Source organism: Theropithecus gelada, chromosome 11 (genome assembly GCF_003255815.1).
Source record: "Theropithecus gelada isolate Dixy chromosome 11, Tgel_1.0, whole genome shotgun sequence".
NCBI classification, from domain to species: Eukaryota; Metazoa; Chordata; class Mammalia; order Primates; family Cercopithecidae; genus Theropithecus; species Theropithecus gelada.
The window spans coordinates 26345383-26364090 of NC_037679.1; the positions used below are offsets into that span (position 1 = coordinate 26345383).

An 18708-nucleotide genomic window follows, 5' to 3' on the forward strand; every position below is an offset into this window, starting at 1 on the left:
GTATAGAACGTTTTGAAGTCAGGTAATGTGGGGGCTTCAGTTTTGTTGTTTTGCTCAGGACTGCTTTGGCTCTTTGGGGTCTTTTGTGGTTCCATGTGAATTTTAGGAGGTTTTATTTTGTGAAGAATGTTATTGGTGTTTTGATAGGAATTATATTGAATCTGAAGACTGTTTGGGTGTTATGGTCATTTTAACAATATTAATTCTTTCAATTCATGACCATGGGATGTCTTTTCATTTGTTCATATCTTCAATGTCTTTCATCTATGTTTCATGGTTTTCCTTGTAGAAGTCTTTCACCTCCTTGGTTAAATTTATTCCTAGGTATTTTATGTTTTTAATTTATTGGAGCTATTGTAAATGGGATTGCCTTCTTGACTTCTTTCTCAGCTGGTTCATCACTGACGTATAGAAATGCTACTGACTTTCGTATGTTGGTTTGTTGAACAGTTCCAATAGTTTTCTGGTGGAGTCTTTAGATTTTTTAATGTATAAGACCATGTTGTCTACAAAGAGAAATGATTTGACTTCCCCTTTTTCCAATTTGGGTGGTATTTATTTATTTATTTATTTATTTATTTATTGAGACAGGGTCTTGCTCTGTTGCCCAGACTGGAGAGCAGTGGTGCGATCTTGGCTCACCGCAACCTCGGCCTCCAGGTTCAAGCAATTCTCCTGTCTCAACCTCCCAAGCAGCTGGAACTATAGGCACATGCCACCACATTCAGCTAATTTTTTGTATTTTTATTAAAGATAGAGTTTGACCATGTTGGCCAGGCTTGTCTTGAACTCCTGGCCCCAAGTGATTTGCCTGCCTTGGCTTCTCAGAGTGCTGGGATTACAGGTGTGAGTCACTATGCCTGGCCTGGATGCCTTTTATTTCTTTCTCTTACCTGATTGCCCTGGCTAAGACTTTCAGTACTGTGTCGAATAAAAGTGCTAAATGTAGGCATCCTTGTGTTTTAATTTTTAGAGGAAAGGCTTTCAGCTTTCCTCCATTCAGTATGTTGGCTATGGGTTTGTCATATATGATATTTATTTATTTATTTTATTTTTTGAGATGGTGTCTCACTCCGTCACCCAGGCTGGAGTGCAGTGGCACTATCTTGGCTCACTGCAACCTCTGCCTCCCTGGTTCAAGCAATTCTCCTGCCTTAGCCTCTTGAATAGCTGGTACTACAGGTATGCACCACCACACCCAGCTAATTTTTGTATTTTTAGTAGAGACAGGGTTTCATCATATTGGCCAAGCTGGTCTCGAACTCCTGACCTCATGAGCCGCCCACCTCAGTCTCTCAAAGTGCTGGGATTACAGATGTGAGCCACCATGCCTGACCCATATATGGTCTTTATTATGTTTATGTATGTTCCTTCTATGTCTAATTTGCTGAGAGTTTTTTTTTATCATGAAGGGATATTGGATTCTTTCAAATGCTTTTACTGCATCTGTTGAGATGATCATGTAACTTTTGTTTTTTATTCTGTTGATGTGATGTATTACCTTTATTGATTTATGAATGTGGAATCAACCTTGCACCACTGGGAAAGTTTCACTTGATCATGGTGTATTTTATTTTTGATGTGTTGTTGGATGTGGTATGCTAGTATTTTGTTGAGGATTTTTGCATCTGTCTTCATCAGGGATATTGGCCTGTGGTTTTCTTTTTATGTTGTGTCCTTGTTTAGTTTTGGTATCTACTGGCCTTGTAGATTAGTTAGAAAGAATTTCCTCCTCTTCTGTGTTTTTGAAATAGTTTGAGAAGAATTGGTGTTAGTTTTTACTTACAAGTTAGGTAGAATTTAGCAGCAAAGCCATATCTGGTCCTGGGCTTTTCTTTGTTGGGAGACTTTTTATTGCTGATTCAATCTCATTATTCATTATAAGTCTGTTTGGGTGTTTTATTTCTTTCTGGTTCAATCTGGGTAGTTTGTACAAGTCCAAGAATTTACCCATTTTCTTTAGGTTTTTCAATTTGTTAGCACATAGTTGTTCGTAATAGTCTCTGATGATTTTTATGTTCCTGTAACATCAGTTGTAATGTCTCTTTTTTTTGTTTCTGATTTTATTTTTTAGAGTATTTTCTCTTTTTTCCTTGGTTAGTGTGGCTAATGTTTCATTGATTTTGTTTATCTTTTTAAAAAAACCAACTTTTTGTTCCATTGGTCTTTTGTATTTTTTACTCTATACTTCAGTTCTCTGATTTTTATTATTTATTTTTTCTACTAATTTTGGTGTTTGTTCTTGCTTTTCTATCTCCTTGAGGGGGTATCACTAGGTTGTTGATTTGAAATCTTTTTATTTATTTATTTTTTGAGACAGAGTCTCGCTCTGTCGCCCAGGCTGGAGTATTTTTTTAATGTAGATGTTTATTACTATAACCTTCCCTCTTAGCACTGCTTTTGCTATAGCCCATAGGTTTTGATATGCTGTATTCCCATTTTCATTTGTTTCAATAAATATTTTATTTCCTTCTTAATTTCTTCATTGACTAAGTGATCATTCAGGAGTATGTTCTTTAAATTTCTACATATCTGTATAGTTTCTAAGGTTTCCCCTGTTATAGATTTCTAGTTTATTTCATTGTGATTTAGGAAGATTCTTGATAAAATTTCAATTTCTAAAACTTTGCTGAGATTTGTTTTGTGGCCTATATTGTCTATCCTGGAGAATGTTTCATATGCCCCTTAAAAGAATACGTATTGTGTAACTGTTGGATGAAGTGTTCTGTAAATATCTGTTAGGTCCATTTGATTTAAAGTGCAGTTTAAATCCAATGTTTCTTTGTACCTGAGACTGGGCAATTTATAAAAGAAAGAGATTTAATTGGACTTACAGTTCCATGTGCCTGGGGAGCCTCACAATCGTGGTGGAAGGGAAGGAAGAGCAAGTCACTTCTTACGTGGATGGCAACAAAGAGAGAGAGTTTGTGCAGGGAAACTCCACGTTATAAAGCCATCAGATCTTGTGAGACTTACTCACTATCATGAAAACAGCATGGGAAAGACCTGCCCCCATGATTCAATTACCCCTGACTGGGTCCCTCCCGCAACACATGGGAATTCAAGATGAGATTTGAGTGAGAACACAGCCAAACCATATAATCATTATATAATGACTTTGTCTCTTTTTGCAGTTTTTGACTTAAAGTCTCTTTTATCTGATGTAAGTATAGCTACTCCTGCTTGCTTTTGGTTTCCATCTGCATAAAATACCTTTTTTCATCCCTTCACTTTCACTCTAAATGTGTCTTTACAGATGAAGTGAGTTTCTTGTAGGCAACATATAGTGGGGTTATGTTTTGTTTTTAAATGTATTCAGCCAGTGTATGGATTTTAAATGTATATCTTTTAAGGGGGAATTTAATTCATTTACATTCAAGGCTATTATTGATACATTAGGACTTATTCCTGTTATTTTGTTAGTTGTTAATCTGGTTCCTTTGTATATCTTTTGTTTCGTTCTTCTTCTCTTATTGTTTAATAACAGTGTAGCTTAGTGATTTTCTGTAGAGGTAATATTTTAGTCCCTTCTCTTTCTCATTTGTGTATCTACTCTACTAGTAGAGTTTTAAACTTTCATATGTTTTCATAATGGTACATATTGTCCTTTCACTTCTAGATCTAGGACTCATTTAAGCACTTCTTGTAGTGCTGGTGTAGTGGTGATGAATTCCCTCAGTTTTTGCTTGTCTGGGAAAGACTTTATTTCTCCTTTATTTTTGAAGGATAGACTTTCTGGGCATAGTATTCTTGCCTAGCAGGGTTTTTTTCCCTTCTTTTAGCACTTTGAATATACTAACTCATTCTCTTCTGGCCTATAAGATTTCTGCTGAGAAATCTGCTGTTAGTCTGATAGGGATTCTATTATATATGACTTGATGCTTTGGTCTTGCTGTTCATAGAATTTTCTCATTATCTTTGACTTTTGACAGTTTTACTATAATGTGCTTTAGAGAAGACCTATTTGGGTTGAATCTGTTTGGGGATCTTTGTGCTTTCTGTATCTGGATGTCCATTTCTTGCAGGACTTGGGACGTTTTCAGCTACTATTTAGTTAAATAGGTTTTCTATGCCTTTGCCCATTATTTCTTCTTCTAAAGCTTTCAAAATTAGAATAGTTGATTGCTTTATGGTTTCCTATGTCATATAGGCTTCCTTCATTCTTTTTCTTTTTTTTTTTTTTTTTTTTTTTTGTCCAACTGGGTTATTTTAAAAGATCTGTCTTCTAGTTGAGAAATTTTTTCTTCTGCTTGATATAGTCTATTGTTGAAGCCCTCAATTGTATTTTTAAAATTTTATTCACCGAATTCTTCAGTGCCAGGATTTCTGCTTGAGTCTTCTTATGATATCTATCTCTCTTTTGAGTTTCTTATTCAGATCATAAGTTGTTTTCCTGATTTTTAAATATTGTTTATCTGTGTTCTCTTGTATCTTACTGTGTTTCTTTAATACCAGTATTTTGAAAATTGTTTTAGGCATTTCAGATGTTTCTTTTTCATCAGAATCTGTTGCTGGAGAATTGCGTTTCCTTGGAGGTGTCATGTTTCTTTTTTTTCTTCATGTTTCTTTGTTTCTTCATGTTTCTTTTGTCATTACATTGAGGTCTATACATCTATTGTTACAGTTGCTTCTTCCAGTTTTGTGGGTTGGTTTTTGCAGGAAGAGATTTTCCCTATAAATGTATCTATAGTATTGGTTGGGTAGGGCACTTTGGCTTTGAAAGTTGGGTGGATGCAGTAGTGTAGTCTCCATAGGACTTCTTTGTCTATAATCAGCATCAGTGGTGTCTGTGAGTTCTTCAGTGGCTTAGGCTGTGGTTGACAGTGAAGACTATGGTGAGGTTTTGCTGGGCATAGGGACACCAGGCGGATCAGTCCTTAGTCCCCATGTGGCATATGTGAGCATCAGTTGTTGTGAGTCCAGGTAGGCTGATCCTTAGGCCTCCAGGTGGCTTGTTCAGGTGCCAGCAGTCACAGTGGTGGACCCAGTGAGTGCCAATTTGTCTAGTGAATCGGGGTTTTAGTTCTCAGAGTAGGCAAACCCTTATCCTGGCTTTTTAGGTCCCAACTTCCCTTGACTGTGACTCCCAAAAGTGTAGAGAGACTTTGCTATCCTGGCTGCAGTGCCAAAATTGTAGAGACCAAGGGGAAAACTCCCCCTTGCCTTCAGAAGATTTACTGAAAAATCAACTTTCTTTATAAGGAAAGGGAGAAAGGAGAGTTGGGGAATGTAGACAATTCTTTTGAGGGACAGTGAATAATTATTAGGTAGAATGAATTCCTCTCCTCCCTACCATTTATTAAGGTATAATTGATGATTAAAAATTGTATGTGTTTACACTGTGTGTGATGTTTTGATATATATATACACATTATGAAATTAATAAAGCAATCTAGTTAACATATTCGTGCCACATATACTTACCATTTTTTGTCATGAGAACATTAAGGTCTTATCTCAGCAATTTTCAAGTATACGGTACATTATTATTAACTATAGTCACCATGCCATACAGTAGATCTGCAGAACTTATTCATCCTGTCTACCTGAGATATTTTACTTTTTGATCAGCATCTCCCGATTCCCCCCATTCCAACCTCCCCCAGTTCTTTTGACCCATCATTCTCTCTGATTCTGTGAGTTCAGTGTTTTTTAGTTTCCACATACAAGTGATATCATGAAGTATTTGTCTTTTTGTATCTGGCTTATTTCACTTAGAATAATGTCCTGCAGGGTCATTCATGTTTTTGAAAATTTCCTTTTTAAAAATCTGAATATATTCCACTGTGTAGATATACATTACTTTTTAATGCATTCATTTTTCACTGGACTCTTGGGTTGTCTCCATATCTTGGATATTGTGAATAACGCTACAATGAACATGGGAGTGTAGATATCTCTTTGACATACTGATTTCATGTCCTTTGGATATGTACCTAGTAGTGAAATCACTGGATCATATGGTAGTTCTATTTTCAACTTTTTTAGAAGGCTTTATATTATTTTTTCAGTGACTGTACCAATATACATTCTCACCAAGACTGCACAAGGGTTCCTTTTTCTCCACACCTTATCCAATACTTATCTTTTGTCTTTTCGGCAATAGCCATTTTAACAGATGTAAGGTAATATCTCATGGTAATTTTAATTTGTATTTCTCTGATGATTAGTGAGTGATGTTGACCATTTTATTATACACCTGTTGCCACTTTGTATGTCTTCTCTTGACAAATGTTTATTCAGGTCATTTGCCCACTTTAAAGATTGTCGAGTTTTTTTGTTATTATTTGAATTCTTTATATATTTTGGATATTAACTCCTTCTCAGCCATATAGTTGGAAAATATTTTCTGTCAACATGTAGGTTTCATAATGTTGATTGTTTCCTTTGCTGTTGAGTTCAGTTTACTAGTATTTTGTTGAGAATTTTTTCATCTATGTTCATCAGGTATATTAGCCTATAATTTTCATCTCTTGTAGTGTTTTTGGCAGGCTTTGGTGTCATGGTAATGCTGGCCTTGTAAAATGAGTTTGGAAGTGTTACCTTCTCTTAATTGTTTTGGAAGAGTTTGAGAAGGTCTCTTTAAATAAGTGTACAGTTGACTGGTGAAGTCGTTAGGTCCTGGGTTTTTCTTTGTTGGGAGGATTTTGATTACTAATTTATCTCTCTACTCATTATTGGTCTGTTCATATTTTCTATTTCTTCATGATTCACTCTTGGTAGGTTGTATGTTTTTAGGAATTTATCCATTTCTTCTATTTGTCCAATTTGTTGGTGTATAATTGTTCACAGTATTACTTTATTATCCTTTTTATTTCTGTGGTATCAGTCAGTTGTAATGTCTCCTTTTTTATTTATAATTTTAGTTATTTGAGCCTTCTCTCTTATTTTCTTAATCTAACTAAAGGTTTGCTAATTTATTTGTCTCTTTAAAAAACCAACGTCTAGGTGACCCAGGAATTCTATTATTCATACAGACTTGCATTACTTCTTTATTCTTAACCACCCTCCCTTCCCCATGTGTTTTTTGAGATCACAGGACACTCTAATCCCTGGGCCTCTCTGGGTTCTGATGTTGGTTGGTATTTACCTCTACCAGTGTTTGGGTTCAGTTTTCTTTTCTTCTACAAGGTCATTCATGTCTCTATTCATTTCGTATCCTCCAAATGCTTATCAACATCTCTTGTCCATACTCTCCTATTCTCCTTGTCTAAAAAATGTTGAAATGTTTTATTATTTTACTGTCATTTGAATGCATTTGGGAAAGATAAAAGACATATATACATGTATTCAACCCATCATGTTTATCCAAGTCCATCATTATTATTTTTTAGTTTCTCTCTTTATTTAAAAATATAATTTTGACACCATTACAGAATAAGTAAGTCTGTTATGTTTTATTGCTTTAGTATTTGATTTCAGATTGCGGTAGGCAGAACACTAAGATGGCCCACAAGATTCCTATCCCTTGGTGTACAGAACCTGTGTAATCCCCTCCCTTTGAGTCTAGGCAACATGATGGATGCCATGCCCATGGTTAGGTTAGGTTATATAGCAAAGGTGAAAGATAATTGAGGTCCCTGTAAGTTCACTTGGAGTTAATAAAAAAAGGAGATTATTCTGAGTAGTCTTTGCCTAATCAGATGAACCCTTGAAAGAGGATCGAGAAGTCAGAGAGATTTCAAGCAACAGAAATGCTGTCTTGATGACTTTGAAGGAACAAACAACCATGTGAACTACCTGTGGAGGAGGCAATATAGCAGGAACCTAAGGGTGACCTCTAGTAACTGGGAATAATTCCCAACTGATAATCAGCAAGAAAAATAGGGTCTTCTGTCATACAACCACACAGAACTAATTATACCAAGAACCAATAAGTTTGGAGGAGGACCCAAGCTTCAGATGAAAATGTACCTGTGACTAATATTTCAGCTTAGTAAGACACTGAGGAGAGTTGCCAGCTAACCTGTACCTGGACATCTAACACATGCAAACTGTAAGATAATAATTTTGTATTGTTTTAAGCTACTACATGTTGATCATTCATTATTCAGCAACAGAAAATGAATGCACAGGCCTGTCATGCTTCATATTCTATTATACTGAAGTCTATTGATATATGTATGTTCTTCTCTCTGAGACTTGGATATGGCCTTGGGGTTGAGGGATGGTGTGTGTGTTTATGATTGGGTGGTTGTTTTATTTAGCATATATTCTATTTACTCCTGTAAAACAATAATATTGCTTTACTTTTACATGCATTTCTAAATTATGATCATAGTTTAAAGAATATTATTAATTAAATCTTTATCATTACCAGTTTTGGTGAGACAAATTCATTTGGTAATGAAATAATATTAATAATAGCAGCAACAATATCAATAACTCCTAATATTTACTAAATGCATGCTATGTGGCAAGCATTGTGCAAAGTGTTTTTTATTTAATCCTACCAAGTATTGTTATTATTATTATTCCCCTTTTACAGTTCAGGAAACAAAATCTTAAGGAAACTTCCAAAGGCCACATACCCTAGGAATGGTGGATCCAGAATTCTATACCAGATTGCCAAACTCCTCAGTTTGTGCATTTAACAGTTATGGAAAACTGCCTACAGGAATCTACAGAATGTTTATGATTATTATTATTATTATTATTGAGCCAGGGTCTCACTCTGTTGCCCAGGCTGGAATGCAGTGGCATGATCACAGCTCACTGTAGCCTAGAACTCTTGGGCTCAAGTGATCCTTCCACCTCAACCTCCCAAGTAGTTGGGACTACATGCAAATGCCACCATTCCTGGATGTTTTTTTATTTTTTGTAGAGATGGGATCTTACTATGTTGTCCAGGCTGTTTTCAAACCCCTGGACTCAAGCAATTCTTCCACCCCAGCCTCCCAAAGTGCTGGGATTACAGGCGTGAGCTACTGTGCCCAGCAAATGTCAGCGTTATTGAAAATGAAACAGTTGACCTTTAACATTCTTGCTTTTTATGTGTATGGTTCTGACTAGTCACATGCAGCTCTGCAAGCTTATGTGATTTTGCTGTAATGTAAGTTCATGTCGCTCAAATTTGGGAGAGTGGAATAACTGGTGAGGGATCCCAGCAGATGACAAGGAGGATCTCAGCTAATGGTTGTGTGTGCTCTGATGCTCATTAAGAAACCCAAGGGATCATTTCAGAGTTTGGATGTTTTCCTTTACATTGTGGGTTGAAATTATACGGCACTGTGAAGTAAATCGGCAGATTTTTAATAGTATTTGGCAAGAGGGACCCAGGAATGTCTGAGGGAGCTAGGCATAAGGACCAAAAGTAGATGGAAAACAAAGGGCCACTTTATTATTGGATAGACCAGGCCAGTACCCCAATTATATAATTGAAGGGAGCTCTTGGCTTAGGTTTGAGGCCTAATTTGGACATCCTAGTTCCCCTCAAGCCTATATCCAAAGTTGGGATCTTTTACCACCTCTGCTTGGCTTCCTGGTAGAGGAGCTTTCATTAGTGACCAGCAGGTTTGGGCATGTGTTCAGAAAGAGTAAGACTTCTGGGCCCTGAGGCAGCCTTGACTCAGTGAATAGTCCTGCTGCAGAGAAGGAACGGGAGCTAAAGATCCTACAAGGGAAATGGCTATGTAATGTGCTCTTAATAACAATGTCTGATGGATTATCTTGGATTCTAACCAATCAGATTGGCTCTTTCTCCTCCCTTGGTGGTATCTAGAAGAGCATGAGCATTCTTCCTCTTACAATGGCAATTATAGATTTGGTGACTTAAGGAGTCTAAAAGGACCTCCTAAGATGAATCTATTCTTATTTATCAGACTGATATATATCTGACTTTCGCAAGAAGCTGAAGACATGTTGTTTAAATAATGGACAATCCATTCTTTCCTTTGCATATGTTCGATTTTTTAAGTTCTAAGTCTGCAGGCATGGGGATATACAGATAGGATGATGATTATATGCTTAAAACAAAACCTAAAACAAAATCCCCTATATCCTCACCTGTATTAAGATGTGCGGCATGATCTTACTTCCAAGTTGAAGAAAAAAAAATCACAAAAGAGTATGGGATTGAGAAAGAGTTTTGTTTCTGGTTGCTCTCTCCAGCCTGTTTATCTATATTATGACGTCTGTTATGAGGCTGCCAATGTAGTCACCAACAGTCACATTCTTTTAGTTAAATTATAAGGTGCAGAATGAGAAAGCTTTTGAAAACTATGACTAATGTTGAATTCCTTATAAACAACCAACTTGTGGCCTCCACTTTATTGCTTCTAAGTGAGAGTGCATTAAAAATCTGTTAATATCTAGCTGCAAACTCAGGAGTAATTGCCCAGGCAGCCTTTTGAGATTAATTATAAGTCCAGAGCTGTCATTATATTCTGACTGGTTTCTCCGGTCAGGAGTGGTCTGCCTCTGAAGTAGTGCTTCATGTGCTCTTGACTGTGGTTTGAAAGGTTTTGAAATTCAGTTGAAAATCTGAGCTGCTACCTCCCTGGTGAGTTTATCTCCTTCCAATTTATTTTGATGAGGTTCACATGGGGTAAGCCTATTGGATTTATGGCCCCAGAGCCTATTAGTTTCATTGTTTATATGCTCAAAGACAAAAATATTAAAAATAGTTTAAGTGGAAAGAACTTTAGAAGTAGAATATAGCAGCAACTTTGAATAATTTATTCCATCAACAAAGATATATTAAGTTGTTCCAATGTGTCTAGCACTGTTTCTTACAGGCAGTGGGGACACAGGAGTGGACCAAATAACAGCCTATTTGATACAGTTTTTATCTGTGTCCCCACCCAAACCTCAGGCTGAATTGTAATCCCCCCGTTGGAGGAAGTGATTGGATCATGGGGGTGGATTTCCCCCTTGTTGTTCTTGTGATAGTGAGTGAGCTCTCATGAGATTTTGTTGTTTGAAAGTGTGTAGCACCTCCCTCTTCACTCTTTCTCTCTCCTTCTGGCCATGTCAAGATGTGCTTGCTTCCCTTTTACCTTCTGCCATGATTGTAAGTTTCCTGAGACCTCCCCAGTCATGAGTCCTGTACAGCCTGTGGGAACTTGAGCCAATTAAACCTATTTTCTTTGTAAGTTACCCAGTCTCAGGTAGTTCTTTATAGCAAGATGAGAGTGGACTAATACAGAAAATAGGTCCCGAGTAGTGGGGTATTGCTATAAAGATACCTGAAAATCTGGAAGCAACTTTGGAACTGGGTAATGAGCAGAGGTTGAAACAGTTTGGAGGACTCAGAAGACAGAAAGATAAGGGAAAGTTTGGAACTTCCTAGATACTTGTTGAATGGTTGTGACCAAAATGCTGATAGTGACATACACAGTGAAGTCCAGGCTGAGGTGGTCTCAAATGGAGATGAGGAACTTATTGGGAAATGGAGTAAAGGCCACTCTTGCTATGCTTTAGCAAGCATAGCTAAAGCATGCTTGGGTCTTAGAATTATGGTGGGAGGCAAAAGGCACTTCTTACATGGCGATGGCAAGAGAAAATGAGGAATATGAGAAAGCAGAATTCCCTGATAAAACCATCAGATCTCATGAGATTTGTTCACTACCAAGAGAAGAGTATAGGGAAAACCACCCCCGTGATTTGAATTATCTCCCATTGGTCCCTCCCACACCTGCAGGTATTACGGGAGTGCAATTCAAGATGAGATTTGGATGGGAACACAGCACCAAACCATATCAGTGTTCAACGCACAACAAGGAGGCCAGTGGGGCTGGAATAGAGAGAATGAGGAAAAGAGTATTAGGAGATTAAGTCAGAGAGGAAGTGTCAGGTTGGAAGATGTTACACTCTGGTAAAGACTTCTGTATTAGTCCATTCTCACATTGCTATAAAGAACTACCTGATACTGGGTAATTTATAAAGAAAAGAGGTTTAATTGACTCACAGTTCAGCTGGCTGAACTGGAAGCATGGTTGCGGAAGACTCAGGAAACTTACAATCATGGCAGAAGGTGAAGGGGAAGCAGGCACATCTTACATGACTGAAGGAGGAAGAGAGCAAAGAGGGAGGTGCTACATGCCTTTATACAACCAGATCTCATAAGAACTCACTCTCATGAGAACAGCAAGGGGGAAATCCACCCCCATGATCCAATTGCCTCCCACCAGGTCCCCCGTCAAACACTGGGGATTACAATTTGACTCAAGGTTTGGGTAGTGACACAAATCCAAACCATTTCAACTTCATATTTTAGGATGTTAAAAGGGGAGCTTTCATAGAGTGTTTTAGTTTCCTATTGCTATGGTAACCAATTACCACAAAGTTACTGGCTTAGGAAAATACAAATTAATTATCTTCTAGTTCTGGAGGTCAGATATCCAAAATGAGTCTTGCAGAGTGTATTATTTTTCTAGGGCTGCCATGAAGCAAGTACAAACTGGGTGGCTTAAACATCAGAAATTTATTGTCTCGCAGTTCTGGAGGCTAAAATCTGAGATAAAGGTGTCAGCAGGATTGGTGTGAAGAATAATCTGTCTCATGCCTTTCCACTAGTTTCTCATGGTTTGCTGGCAATCTTTGGCATACCTTAGTTTGCAGAAGCATCACCACAATCTCTGCTTTCACCTTCACGTGATGCTCTTCCTGTGTTCATGTCTGTGTCCAATTTTCACTTCTTTATCAGGACACCGGTCATATTAAATTAGGTCCTGCCCTAATGACCTCATTTTAACTTGGTTATCTCTATTAAAGACCCTAACTCCAGATAAGATAACATTCTGAGGTACTGGGGGTTAGGACTCCCACATACTATTTTTTTGGAGGGGACACAATTCGATTCATAACATGGGGGTTAAAATCAAGGTGATGTCAAGACTGCATTCCTTCCGGATACTCTAGGGGAGAATCTGTTCTTTGATCTTGCCACCTCTAGAACCCGCATTCCTGGGCTCATGGCCCCTCCCAGCAATGACACCACTCCCACCTCTCCTTCCTTTTGCTCATCTTGTCTAACTCTCACTCTCTTGCCTCCCTCGAATAAGAACCTTTGTTATTATACCTGGAGAGTCAAAGATAATCTCCCACCTCAAGATCCTTAACTTAGTCACATCTGCAAAGACTCTTTTACCACATAAGGCAACATATTCACAGGTTCTGGGGATTGTGGGTTAGGGATTAGGGGATCAAGACATCTTTGAGGAATCATCACTCTGCCCACCTCAGAGGGTTTTGAGCAGAGGAGTGATATAATCTGCATTGTATTTTAGAAAAATCTCTGTACCTGCTGGGTGGAAGGGAAGAGTTTGAAGAAGCAGACCCAGTAGAAGACTGTAGCAGTGGTTCCGGTGGAAGAAGATGGTGCCCTGGACAAGAGTGGTTGGGGTGGAGATGCAGAGAAGTTGTCAGATTCTGGATGTATTGTGAAGATTGACTTGCCCATGGACTGCATGAGACAGGTGAGATAATAAATCTTCCTTATTGTCTCTTTTTCAGAATAACAGTAACTCATATTTGTTTACCACCTTACAATTTTTGACATGGTTTATACATTTATTTTCTCATTAGAATTCCCTACAACCTTTTTATATATAATTATTTTTATATTTATTTTACATAGGCAGGACTGGAAGATCAGAGAGGTGATTTCTTCTAGTGATTTGATTTTTAGTTGTTTTGAGCCAAATTTTTTTTTTTTTTTTTTAATTGTCTTGAAATATGCTTGATGGGGCAACCCGCTCAGGTCCCCTTCCACACTGTGGAAGCTTTGTTCCTTCGCTCTTTGCAATAAATCTTGCTGCTGCTCAGGAAAAAAAAGAAAAAAAAGAAATATGCTTGATGGGTTTTAGGCACAGAAATTACTAGGTAAGTTTATACTGCTGATAAAGGGAAACAGGTGTTATCTGATGTCACCTATGTTGTATAAATAAATTCACAAATTCTAAAGCCAGAGATAGTTCCATATTTAGTTTGGTGAGGATTAAATGAGTTAATATATACAAAGAGTTTAGAACATTGTCTGGTACACATAAGCCCTATATAATAATAATCATGACAGTTATTATTTACTATTTAGAGTCAGTACTTCTAAAAGATATTTGAAATGGCTATTTTAAAAAGGCAAAACAAAACAAAGAAAAAAATACAGGAAAAATTTATATTGTGATTTCCTAGAATAAATCAGTTGCTGCAGTTAAATGTTTTAGTTCTGAGCATCTAGGCAGCTATGTCAAAAACGAAAACACTGTTATGTAATATAGTTCTTGTTGATTTGTAATTGAAATCAAATTAGGTCATCTAAAGAAATGAACTTTTTATGAAATTCTAATCATAATTCAATGTGCAGATCCTTGTACAAAGGGGCTTTGAAACAATATTTTGGACTTTCAAAAAGTCTTAAAGAAGGCCTTTCAGGCATGACATTAAATCTTAATGCAATGAAGTACTGTATGAATGTGCTAAACCCATATATTCTAGGTGTTTATTTTTTGTAAGTGTTCATTTTCCCTCCTGTTGCCAGAGTGACTTTTAAAAATGCAAACATGATCATGTTACCCCCTGCTTAAAATTCTTCCCTGACTCTTCTTTGCCCACAGTGGTGGTCTCAAGCTTATTTTTAGTCATGGAACCATTTCCTCAAATTAGAGCTTACACAGAAATTCAATACGTAAACCACATATCAGCTGAGTTGCTCTGGATGAAGTGCAGGTGAGGACTTGGCATCTGCATTTCCAGCTTCATCTACCTCTCTCCTCGTGCACCTTGTTCCATCCTCCAACCATCAGGATATAATCAGAACCCCTCAGTGTGGCCTGAACAACTTCCATTCAACCCTTAAGTTGCCATACTGGTTGCACTTAGTTTGAGCTTAGATGAGGATCTAACTTATTAATGAAACTGGTACATTTTTGAAAATGAGTGGTTAAAAAATTAAAATTGTATGAGTTTTGAAATATTTACTTATTGTTCAACAAACTGGTTTTATGTTATTGTTAGGCATATAAAATGGTTTCATTAAAACTATGTTTTAAAAGGTCTCTCTAAAAATATTAACGCAGATATAAAAAACAAAGAGCAAAAATAAAAACAAAAAATAAAAAAATATTAAAGCTGATATATTGATTGAATATTTCAAAAAAGACAAGTGTAATAATTACTCTTCAAACATATTACTGTATTTTACTTAGTTTCTTAGTTGGGTCTGTCTTTTTTTTTTTTTTTTTTTTACACATTTAGTTTTATTGTAACAAAGCAACTTGTACACTTTTAACGTTTAAAACTGAGCATCATCTTTCCTTTCCAGTGAAACAAAAAGAAAATTTAAAAATAAACAGGAACAAAATTACAATAGAGAATGTCAATTCCAAATAAGATCCTACAGGTTCTGCTGATTCTCCCCTTGAGTGGCAGGGCTCAAGTCATCATTAGGAGAGAATTTATTTTTAAAAGTGTCATCTTAAACTGCAAGGATGTCTGTCAAATATCACAATTAAACATGCCAAAGGAGAAGCCATGTTGTCAAAATGCCCACTTAACCCACCCAAACATCTCAAACCCACCCTTTGCTGACCTTCTATAACCCCATTTTTTTAAGTTTTTTTTTCTTTTTTTAAACAAGAGAAAGTAGACAGATACATGTTGGTAAATGCTAACTGTCCATATTCACATAGAGACACAGTGTACTCTCTGAGCCCAATATACAGAGAAAGGAGGAAAAAAGCTAGAATTCTATGCACTACTACACAGGGGCCTAGCACCCTCCAGCTTCCAGCAGAGCGAAGGGAGCAGGGTTTTCTTTTTTCCCACAGAGCTCGGTGGTGTTGATTCCATACAGTTTTTGTTGAGACAGGAAGGGATAAAAATGAACTTCGAACAGAAAGGGGTAGAGACTCTTTTCCCATTGTATTCTGCTCAAGGTATTTCCCCCCAAATAAGTTGAGAACCATGGAGTAGAGAAAAGAGACCTCAAGAACAGGGTGACTGAGCACAAGAGGAAAAAAAAAAAAAAAAAAAAGACTGCAACTTGCTCCCAGGGACTGGAGAAAATTTAAAAAAAGGAAGGTTGGAAACCATCAGTGTTCTATTAGTCATCTTCTCCTTCATCTTCCTCTCCTTCCTCCCCTTCATCATCATCTTCATCTTCTTCACCTTCATCCTCATCCCCTTCTTCATCAATATCTTCTAATCCTTCCTCCTCTTCATCATCATCATCATCATCTTCTTCTCCTTCTCCTTCTTCATCATCCATATCAGGAACAAAGTAGTACTGTAATGGGTTTGGCCAAATATCATCTTTGATGACCTCTCCTAACTCATCAGCACCTGCATCAGAATGGTCAGTAAACCAGGTAAAGAAGCTCTCTGGCTCCTCATGCTGCCTCTTCCTGCTGGCTTTATTCTGCGTTTGACTTGAACGTTTCGTCAAATCCTTTCCAGATTTCCATTTGATTTCGGTGGACTTTGAAGATGGATCACCACTCTCATTCAGATGAAATTCTTTGGAGAGAACTTTATTTTCAAAGTAAGGTTTTTCATCAAAATAAAAATCTATTCTGTAACCTGATTTAATATCTTCAAATTCTGTCACTTCAACTCTGGTCAAATAATGCAGTGCCTCTTCGTCTTCCTCCCCAAGCAGTGCAGACACTTGTGGATGGTTGACAAATGTTGTTACCCAAAAATTTGGGATTTTGGCGATCAATTCTGACCTCTTCTGAAAAAATGGTTGGTGGAGTTTGTTATATTTCTGTTCTACTTTCAAAATCTCCTCACTGGCTTGTTCATTAAGTCTGTCTATTTCATTTTGTACTTCATCAATGTGTTCAATTGCTTCTTGCTGTTCTTTTTCTCCCTTCTTCGGCAAGCCTGCAGAGGCTGATGTCTCCTCCGGTCCCAGAGCAGGCGGTGGTCTTGGTTTCTTCTTTTGAGGCAGGAGTGGAGACTGGCGTTTAGGGGCCATGCTGTTAGGGAAGTCCTAGAACCAGACCACGAGTCTCCTCACCCGTCCGGAAGCAGGCTGAACACTGAGTTGGGTCTGTCTTTAAGCCTATGTCATTGTTTCTCTTCCTCCTCCCCTTGTTTTCTTTCTTTATTCTTTGAGTAAATAATGCTTTTGTCCCCAGTATGGTTCTAAAATTTTAATAAAATTGCCTCTAATCTTCAAAACATAATTTTATGACATATAAATGGAAAATTTTTGATATATTAACTTCTGGATGAAAATTCTGTTTTTAACGAGAATATATTATCTCTGTGAGTGGTGAGGTAATCAGTAAGCTCACAACAAATGCAGCTAAGTAGAAGATATTCCCAATTCTCTTTTAAAATATATTAAAATGGTTAAACATTTTAGCCTAGATATTTTTGTTTCAATCCAGAATAACTTTCTTTGACATGCACTTCTATAAGACAAATCTTGTAGATCAAGGTTTCTCAGAGCCAGGCTGCCAACTAGTCCTAGCTAATGCTAGGCTGTGAGCTGGCATGCACTCTGTGCCTACTCAGTGGCTTCTAGAGCAGGTTTGAGGCACCCACCAGTGAGCTTCAGTGTTGTCCTCCTAGGAACTCATTCCTGTGAGAGCAGAAGGTGAATCCTAAAAAAGATCAAGCAGGAAAGGGCTGCTTGAAAAAATAAGATATGAAAACTGGAAAAGGCTAGCCAAGAGCTCATTCTTGTTGCAGATTTTATTAGCCTTGTGAAGTTCTTGGATAAAGCAAGCCAGTGACCTCAGATGGAGCTCTGCTTGGAGGAGAGTGAGTGGAGAGCTCTGCTTCTGATGAGTGGTCCCTGTACAAGCAGTGAGAGCACACTATGGACAGGGACACCATCAGGGCTGTGCTGGGAGCCCAGCAGGAAGCTCTGCAGGAGCTACCACTCGAGTCCCCTGAGTTCCCCACTGAGGCCATCAAGTGGGACTGCAGCATGTTCCCCATTGAGAGGGAAGGTCCAGATTACACATTATGGGTCTCTAACTACCAGCCCCCTAAAGGCAGGTACAATGATATCACCAAGATGTACACACAGGTAGAACTCAAGAGAGAGTTGCAGCAGCCAACCTTGGAACATGATGCTCCGAGAGTCAGAATGACCAGAGTTCCAGTTGGCTTTCCACAGAATCAGGCATGCTGTTAATAAATATGTGTTTAATTAAAAAAGACAAAAAAAGGAAGAAAAAGGTTGTCTTTATGATTGTTTGGAACATTTCACCAAATTTAGGTTTTGTGAAAGTATAGACTTCTCAACTCTATTCCATTCTCTTCTGGAACAGAATGTCAATTTATCTGAATAAATATAGGAGCTCCATCAAAAGACTCTTCAGGTTGAAATATTCCAAAGTGCAATTACAGAATTTCAAAATTAAATCCTGTATCCTGTTTAAATTTGTATTGTTAACATTTGTTCACATCCTTGTTTTTGCATAGACAAATTTCATTTGCTCTTCTGCAAGTTTTGTTTTCAACAACCTTAATTCTCTAAAAAGCTTTGCAAGCTGAAGTTTTTGTTCTTCCACTTGTTGAATGCCTTGATTTAAAAATTCAATACTTGTTAATAAAATGTGACCAAAATTTAGAAAACTTGTTTACAAGAGTTGTCACCACTTAGGTTGACTTGAGGGCAGGTTTCCCCTTGCTGTTCTCATGATAGTGAGTGAGTTCTCATGAGAGCTGATCGTTTAAAAGCATGTGGCACTTCCTTCTTCTTTTTCTCTCCTGATTCATCATGGTAAGACGTGCTTGCTTTCCCTTAGT

The 18708-nt window shown here is 37.5% G+C and overlaps 1 pseudogene across 1 annotated transcript; it reads right to left on the minus strand.

Moving 5' to 3' along the window:
- Positions 1–15184: 15184 nt before the first annotated feature.
- On the minus strand, positions 15185–16981 carry LOC112635437 (annotated as a pseudogene). Its single transcript, XR_003121909.1, has one exon. The product of XR_003121909.1 is annotated as a protein SET pseudogene (transcript).
- Positions 16982–18708: the final 1727 nt, after the last annotated feature.